This window comes from Corapipo altera, unplaced genomic scaffold (assembly GCF_003945725.1).
Source record: "Corapipo altera isolate COAL_440 unplaced genomic scaffold, ASM394572v1 52b, whole genome shotgun sequence".
NCBI classification, from domain to species: Eukaryota; Metazoa; Chordata; class Aves; order Passeriformes; family Pipridae; genus Corapipo; species Corapipo altera.
Window position 1 is genome coordinate 2,592,174 of NW_020884922.1, and position 9,243 is coordinate 2,601,416.

The window sequence follows — 9,243 nt, forward strand, 5'->3', positions numbered from 1 at the left end:
TGAAATAGGTGTAAAGTGGTCAATTTTAACGTAAGGACTATCACATCGTTCCTGCTCATGGAATAGTAAGATCATTTAACCATGGAGTATACTTATACACTAGTTTGGCATGTTTGCAATCTACATAATGGAGATGTTTTAGCTTGTCCTTATAAGGTATGAATAAGGACAGGGTATTTGTAAAGCTAACCTCCTACCACCCTGTAGTTCTAGTAATAGTGTCATGTAAATATATTACCTAGTATGAGAAGATACAATGTATTGTGCAACCAGGTCAAATATATAATTTACAAATGTATATGCAAATTTTGTACCTTGGAAAAATTATTAAAGCACGTATTTATAATAAAGAAATCTGAAGACTGCCACTTAGTTATTGCTATGTTTGTGAATCTAGAACCACTAAGGATTTGCCTTTGCTAGGGTAAGATCAAGCTTCTGGTTTATACCGTGAAAGCAAATACATGTCCTATTAGAGTTTTAATCATTGTTCTTTCACTATTAAAACGATGAACTAAATAGTCTAGACACCAGGAAATGCTGAGGTCTTGCAGAAGATACTGTGAGGGACTTTGGATCTGAGGCCATGACAGGAAAGGCTCCCTCACACTTGTACTATTTATTGGAAGCAATTTGCATTCTACAGATGGCTGATTGATTCTCAGATGGGGGATTCTTTTGATCATGTTAACTTAGCAACTGGAAGGTGCCCTTAGAGATACACACCCAACTATAAACATTTTATACTGGGATATTGAATTTCCTATGAACTTGGCATCTAATCCAGATTTCCTGCCAGAAATATAACACACTGCAAAAACTGTAAAGTTTGGAAGTTCAGAGAAATCTGTGTTTTATGCTGGTTTCCAAACTTCCTGAAGCCTGTTAACAGTGTGCACAAATTAAAATTGGGGCAGCTTACATCTGGAGCAAAGTGCTTGTCTTGGCTGTATTTTTGGCACAGCCTATAAGGCCGTCACAGACAAAGGAGACAGAGAGCAGGCCCTTCATGTGACATGTGAGAAGTTAACAAATGCATAGTTAGCCAAGACCGTGAAATATCTGCATGCTAACTTCCAAAGCTACTAGAACAAATTTCAGCACACTAAAAGGAGCATAGAGTGCTCAAGAATGACATAATTTAACTTTACCACTTTCATGCCTTGTTTATCACTTAGGGTGGAGACAGAACAGAGCTACATCTAATTCACACTGTAGCAGTGCCCTGAAGCCCCAGCTGAAGGCTGCTTCCATGCCTCTGGGCTATGAACATTGCTCACTATCTGGCTCCTATGCATGGATAGTCTGAGTTGGACAGACACGACTAGTCTGAGTTGTGTACTGTTCTGTCCTTGCTAGCTGCCCTGGTGGAAGTGATGTAGAAATCAGTGTCTTGTTTTTATTAAAAAATCAGAAGTCAAAACTGGTATTTATTTCAGAGTTGCCAACATTTATTTCCAGTTATAATTTCTGTGTACTTTGACCTCATTTTGGCTTAGCCTGTCAACTGAGGTTGCAACTTTATCAAAAAACCTGAATCCTGCCAAACCAGCAAATTGGAAAACTTGGAAAGAACACCACAGATGCCCTGGCTGGATATGCATCAAGAAGCTATGGCTCAGATCAGCCTGGGTCATCCTGTAATTTTGTGCCAATAAATTAGCCATCATATAGCCTGCCGGCTGTTTGGGAATGTGGCACCTCTTATCTCAGTTAGGCTTGAAGGTTTCCATGGGGTTATGCAAATGTGTTGATGAATGAGAAGCCCTTTTGTTTAAGGACCACAATGATCACAAGGGTGTGGGACAAACACAAGGCAGAAGTCAGCTCCTGCCCCAGGGGTACTATATTCGGACGAACCAAAGGTGAGAACAGAAGTACATGGTAAGACGAGTCCTGCAGATGAAAGTTCCTCACTGCCAGTTCAGGCTTCTAGGCAGTGTACAGCAATGCTTGACATTGGAGCTCCAGTCAGCTATTGACTGACTCTGTAAAAAGAATAAGAAACAGTTTATTTTACTAGAAATTATAACCTGCAGTTCTCAGAAATGCAGAAAGCCACCACTAAATGTGCCAGCATGGAGGAAAGGCTACAGCTGACCAGAAATTATATCCTCTGGGTCCAAGAGTCAGCACAAAATCAGTTCAAACTGACAGTTAAATCCCTACAGGCCTTCCCTTCAGTGAGCCCTGGCAGAAACATGAGCACTGGTGAAACTCACTGCAAACAGAAGTAAAGCAGAAAGACTCACTCTGCTTACACAGCTGATCTGTAGGACCTCCTAGAGCAGCAGTTTCTTCTTGAAGCCTTGTAGACCAGGTAATCTCAGGCTACAGTGGAAATGGTCTTCCCACCAGATGCTCACAGAGAAATATCTTGTGCTCCCAAATAGGCAAGATGGAAATTCATGCAAGGTCTCTCCAGTGTGTTACTGATTTGTCATGGGAACTGCATGGTAACATGATTTTATGAAATTGACTGAAAGGAAACTGGTCAATTGACCAGCATTTTCTGGTTTGTTCTAGATATAGGATTAGTAAGATCTTCATTGCATGCCCTATGAAGCATATTTGGACTCTCTTCCCACAGTCAATTTATTCTGGTGAAATCCAAGCAGTATTTTCATGTATGTCTCAATTGGATACAGAAAGGAAAATCTGCAGCTCACTAAAAACTTGTGTTTCAGGGCTTGAAATTGTTGCTATGTTCATGGGAAAAATTAATGACAGAAGCCAAACTTATACAAGCAGTGTTTCCACCACCTGCTGCACCTTGTCTCCTTCTTGCTGGCCCTTATAGACAACCCCACTCCTGAGGTTTTCGAGAGCTCTGCTATCATTTTCAATTTGTTGATCTCTAACTTTCCACAAACTGAAAATTGTTTCTTCTTCATCTATACAAGGCAGTGTCCTTGTATAGAAAGGACAGCTTAGTCACTTCCCAAATACGTAAGATTTCCAGCGATTAAGAGCAGGTAATTTTCATTGCTGCAGCATTCCCTCCTCATTGAAAGAAACCAGGGCAACCAGAGATTGGGATTTCACTGACCCTCCAGATAAACTGCTTCCCTGCTGAAGCTGCAGGAAAGCTGTCCAAAACTGCAGTAAAAATATATATTTAAAAAACAAAACAAAACAAAAAACCCAACAAAACCAAACCCACTATTAAATGCATATAACAAAGAATAGAAAGGAAGGATTCTTTTGATATAAATTTTTTAAAAAGTCCTCAAAATTAATGGCTTGAAGACAACTTCAGTCTCTCCCCAGCTCTTGCTGGAGACAGCAGAGCATGACTGTGTGTCAGGAAAGTAATGCACTGTCAACTACAAACTGGGTATTTGTGAGCTCCAGAGGACTGCTTGCTGTGCAGCCAGACGGAAATTGTGTGATGCGTATGCAAATGCCATGAGCCTGCGGAGCGCGGGGATGGAGGGGAGGAATGCGGCCGTTCTGGCAGACGGAGCCGAGTCCCCAGCAGGGGGTGGGCTCCGACCGCGCTGGAAGAAGCTGCGGAGGCTCCGGGAGAGGGAAATCCCTGCCGCTGTCCGAGTTATGCCTTGGTGGGAGAGGAGGAGGACGCAATGGCCCGGATTTCTGAGACTGTACTGCTGTGTGCTTGTGGTGGGTGAAAGTTGGTTTCCCCGACAGAAGCTGAGTGTCCTGGCGGACAAGTCACAGAGGTCTCAGTAGCAGAGCTCATTGCAAAGTGAAAAAAGGCATCTTTGTATAAATTACAGTGATCTCTCTTATTTCGGAGATGCACTCCTTTAACAGCAGAAAATACTGGGTTCTTAATGCCCACCTTAGGTTTGCAAACATTTGACATCTGAGAGACCACAAAGCTACCTGTCCTGCTCATGCCCACGAAGAACATGAGCCTCCCAAGCCAATGAGAAAGTGAGGCACGTGGAGCTATCAGAGAGCAGGACTGAGGTCTGGCTGTGCCTGAGCTCCTGATGCTCAGTTACTGAGCAATACTAAGCTGCACGACTCCCTGACTTTGTCACTCCAGTTTCACTTGGATTGCTAAGGTGATGAGCTTTATATGCTCAGGGCCTCCGTCACCATGACACACGGGTACCACAGACTGAACACCATCCAACCAAAGCCAGAAGCCTGTGGTATAGATGCCCTTTCATGCTCATGCACAAGGGCTGGAATGATGGTTGCACAGCCAATCCCCGTGTTCCGGAGTGGTTTATGTGGCTTTGTGACCTCAACATTAACTTCTGTGAATGTTTAACTGCCCAGGTTTTTAAAGACCAAATAGAAAACAAATCTACCCCATGGCTTCACATCTACACCTATATGGGTCACGGGTGTGGGGCTGAAACATCTATGGTATCATACTCATTGCTGCTTGAGCAGAGGGTGTAACAGGCCCTGAGCTGATGGTACGGAGCCGCCACTCTCTCTGTGAGCCATCAATAAGGCAAGTTAAGCACAAAACCCACTAAACTGAGGTATCTGAGGCATCCAGTAATAAAGCTGAAGTCTGCAGCAGCTGCAGACAGCACCGGAAGGGAAAGGCACCTTTATCCATGGTGGTCCTACACTGGAATTTAATGCATCTTCAAAGATTTTAGCTGCCAAAGTCTAAAACGTCCCTGCTGAGAAGAATATTTTCTACAGCTTTTAACATTTTAATAGTTTGGGCTAAAGCTGCATCCCTGGCTCCTTGTCAAATCCATGCCTCAAAGCATGGACCCACTCTGCTTTGCACAAATGTGTGAGGTTTGATGGTACAAAATGACTGTGAATGATTTTAACATGGGCAAGAACAAGTGTTTCAACCCTAACCAGTTCTGATCCTGGCAGAACTATTTTTTGGAAAATTTCAAGCAGAAATTTAGCTGGAGGCAGTCACGTGGTATGAGAAATTTCAAAGCAATGAAGTTTGGCAGGAAAATGGGGTGGAGCGGTCCTCTCCCTACATGCTGACATCTGCAAGCTGTGAGAAGAGGAGGCTCAAGGGAGACCTTACTGCTTTCAACTACCTGAAAGGAGGTTGCAGCCAGGTGGGGTGTCCTCTTCTCCCAGGTAACTAGTGACAGGATGAGAGGACATAGTCTCAAGGCATGCCAGAAGAGGTTCAGGTTGGACCTTTGGAGGAATTTCTTCTCAGAAAGGGTGATTAGACATTGGAATGGACTGCCCAGGGAGGTGGTGGAGTCACTGTCCCTGGAGGTGTTTAAGGAGACTGGGTGTAGCACTTAGTGCCTTGGTCTAGTTGACATGGTGGTGATTGGTCATAGCTTGGACTCGATGCCCTTAGAGGTCTTTTCCAGGCTAATTTATTGTGTGATTCTGTGAAATAACACCAGAGTGCATTTGGCTGTTACAGAACAAGCAGAGAGCGAGAAAACCCTTCTTTCTTCTCATCAGACATAGATCTGCCTTCATAGTTTTGAAATTTCTCCTAATATCTTTTTTTTTCCTCATGCCCCTTACTAAATTTTCCGGGAAGATGGTAATTTCTGTGTAAAATAAAAGCCGCCCTGCTTGCGTCAGGCGAGAGGTGCGCTCCTCATACCGCAGCCCGGCGTTTACCGATGAGGCACCTGGCGCCCTTTACCTTGTGGGGTTTGTCCCTCGGTTGTGCCCCGTCCCTCCCCTCCCTCTCCCTGCGGAGCCCTCGCTGCCCCTGACGCACAGCGCCCCCACACTCACGCTCCCCGCCCTGAGCCCGCCCTGGCGCGGCGGCCGGGGGGGCCATTTTGCCGCGCTCGCAGCCGCGAGATGGCGGCGTTGTGCCGCTGCTGCCGGCGGGGCCAGGTGGACGCGGAGGTGGTGCCGTAGCGGGGCCGCTCGCTCCGCCTCACGGAGCTTCGCGGGCGGCTCCGAGCCCCGTGCGGCTTCCCAAGAGCTGAGACTTGTGAAGATCTAGGAAATGGCTGCGGCTGGGTGGAGGGGAGCTCCTGAGAGGCCAGCACGGCGCGCAGCCGAGGCCCGTTCGAGCCATCCCGGACCGTCCTCTTCCACAGCGGGTCCATTAAAAACACGTGATATCATTGAATCTTGAAAATAATTGAAAATAATGTGAACTGGACCAAGTATTTCCTTTTCCATGAAAAATAAAAACATGTTTTTGTTTCACAGGATTTTTTTAAAGAATAAAAGTGGAGTTGGTTTTAGCCTGTGTGCCTACATTTTCTTCTGCTGCTTGTGAATCTTGACAGTACAGTTGCTCTCATCTCACTGGCTTTTCTCTGAATAAAATGTATTACTCCAACATACTTGCTTTTCCTGCTCTGTGCATAACTTACTTTCCCATAATTGTTTTTCTTGACTCACAGCTTGAGCCTGCAGGTGCTGAATCTCTTGTAAATAGTACCGAATGGCATCATTCCTGCTGACAGCACTTTGGGAGTCAAATAAACCCATGGCTGGACACAGAATTAAAACCAGAACAAAAGAGGCATTGAATAGTGTGAAGCAAGGGTTACTCTCCTTTGGAAAATCTGAAGGGCAGGTACCATCAACTCCAGGAGTGAGCTAGTGCCAAGTGGCCATGTATTTTATGTGCCTGCGCTGTGGTATGGCTGTGGAAGGAGCTTAGTTGGGGTAGATGCAAGCTGTGTTGGTCAAAAGCAGTTCCATTTGTGAGGTGGGAGAAGCAATGGCTGAAGTCCTGTGAACGTCTGGGACAGGTGTTGCCAAACGTAGCTAAATTTGAGAGTATTTCTGCCTTGCTGAAAAGTGCAGCTGTTTGCAGATGCTGTAGCAAGTTGCAGCTTTGGGAATAGTGAAGAGAAGAAAGTCTTGAAGTTGGACAATTCGTGACAGTCTGCAGGGGCATTTGGCCAAAAGCACACTTAAAAAAAATGTAGCCTAGTAGCTAATAAGCCATCTAATTTTACAACTACTGAGAGCAATGAAGCATCCTCAATTTTTAGGGAAGGCTAGTTGCCCAAACTAGCCTTTTGTAGGGTCATTATTTACTTCTATATTGCCATCAGAAGAGAAGTGTGGTAATGGAGTTAGTTGTGCTACAGCCAGACCATCAGTTCTCCACTGGCTGAACTGTCATCTATGCAGCTGGATAACATTTCCTTGGAACTTGGTCAAAGCCTTTGAAGTGTGCAAGAGTATTTTTATTCCTTTATTCAGAACTAGATGAGAGAGCAGTGGCTGATGAAGACGACAGGATCATCTGTGCAGAGAGCTTGATTTTAGGACAAAAGCCTCTTGCAAACACGACCCCTCTGTAAAATGGGCTAATGAACACTCAGGCAACTGTTTACTGAGTGAAGACATATCTGAGTGCCTCCTTTTGGCAGAGACTGGTTTCTTCCAAAATCTTAGAAAAAGAACTGCCATAATAGTTATTGCCAGTTCCATTTTCTGCTGTTTTTTACACAGCAGGTATTTAATACAAAACAGTTCCAGCTGTGGGCTGTAATGCACCTACACGCAGAGCGTGTATTGAGGGTTGACAGCTCTGAAGGAAATAGTGTGTATGCTGCTGTAAATAAAAATCTCAGAATAGCCCATTTAAAAAATAGGATTGTTTGAATATATTAGTATTGTACTGTACACCGTATTACCCTACATTACTAATCAAATATATGTATTTTTTTTATTAGAAAGACCACATACATATAAAATTGCACAAATTTAAATCAGGAGTGGCTAGTTTGATTCTGTTTAGCAGGAAGTTGTGGGAAGGTGATGGAGCCTGATTCTTCTGAGTGAACAGAAGAGTCAGCATTGGCAATCATTTGTGTGTCCATTTGGCCGAAAAGGTAGCCCTTGACTGTGGAGGCCAGTAATTAATGCCAGTAGGAGATGTTACAAAGCTCCAGCATCCCATTCCATGAGTGACTGCCTTTCACTGAGGGCTGGAATATGGTGGATCAAACATGACTTGTGTTTTGAACCCAGCTCCTAGCCTGCTGAAGTCCAAAGCAGTTGGAGAAAATGCCAAATGTTTGTGCATCTGGAAGGATTTGTAAGTAAAATGTGTGACAGGCTCAAACAGGATGAGGAGCTTGAGTAGACTTGGCAGGGATGAAGGGAAGCAGTGGCTCTAGAAGGAGGAGGGGGCTTTCTCTCTGCTTCTACCTTCTTTCCATTCCTTTGCATTAATTGCAGGTTATTGCTCATTGCTCTCTAGAACAGATCTGCGGCATCACCAAGTGCTCTCCAGTTGAGCTCTTTTTTGGAAGAGAGGATGGTTGGCTCAAAGCTGTTGCAGTGCTGAAAGCGCATCCATCCCACAAGCACAGATGTCTCCTATGACCATGGCAAGATTGTCAGGTGGGACAGAGAGCTCCAGCTAAACAAAGGATCTCTGGAGGTGGACAAGACCACCCTGCTCTCTCACAAGGAGGAGAGCAGTGTATAAATATCTTTTCTCCTGCACCTGCAACAAGCAGGAAATTAGAAATCTTGCCCCCATAGGCTACTGCGCTACTCCCTTGGCTTTTTTCTGGCAGGCATTGCCTGTAGGTGTGAGCATGAGTTTCCTATAGGATGTGTTTTCTGGCAGCTGTTCCATGGTACTCTGAGAGGGGAAAGACAGCTTTATTTACAAGTGCTTTCAAATAGTCTTATGAGTAGTCCAGCTATGCGTATCCAATAACTATAACGGCAGTTGCATGCCTCAATCACAATGCTCTTTATAAAGGAAATGACACATTATCCGCATTTTAGGTGCATCAGTTGTGTTTGTATTCATCAACAAAACATGCCCAGGCTCGCTGTGGAGCACAGAGCCTGGCTGGCATGAAGTGGTCTGTATTCCCTGTGTTTCTCTCCAAAGCAGAGTGTCTGCCTTCTACATGTCTGCCGGCGATGGCCTTGGGTTGCACTGACTCCTGAGCTGTGTGGGGAATTGTCTGGGACACTGCCAGTTTTCTTCAGCGAAACTGATGCCAAGGATTATGTCAACAGTTTATACAGGATTGAATTCCAATGCCCTGGAACATCCCCCTGGCAGGGTTTAATTTATACAATAGACCTAGCCAGAGAAAAATGAAATGCTTTTCCCAAGGTCATACAGTAGGTTTTGAGGCTTAATCTTGGGAGATCCCTTACAATTCCCTGGTCCACAGTACACCAAACACGTCACAGATGTTGTGTGTATGCCTACGCTTTAGCATAGAGACCTGCTGTCACATGGAAAGGCATTTTTCATATTGTTTCCTGAGTCTTTTCCTAGCTTGGAAACACACAGCAAACAAAATGAACTCTTGGGATTGGAAGCAGCAGAATTATACTAGGCTAAATTAGGTTGTT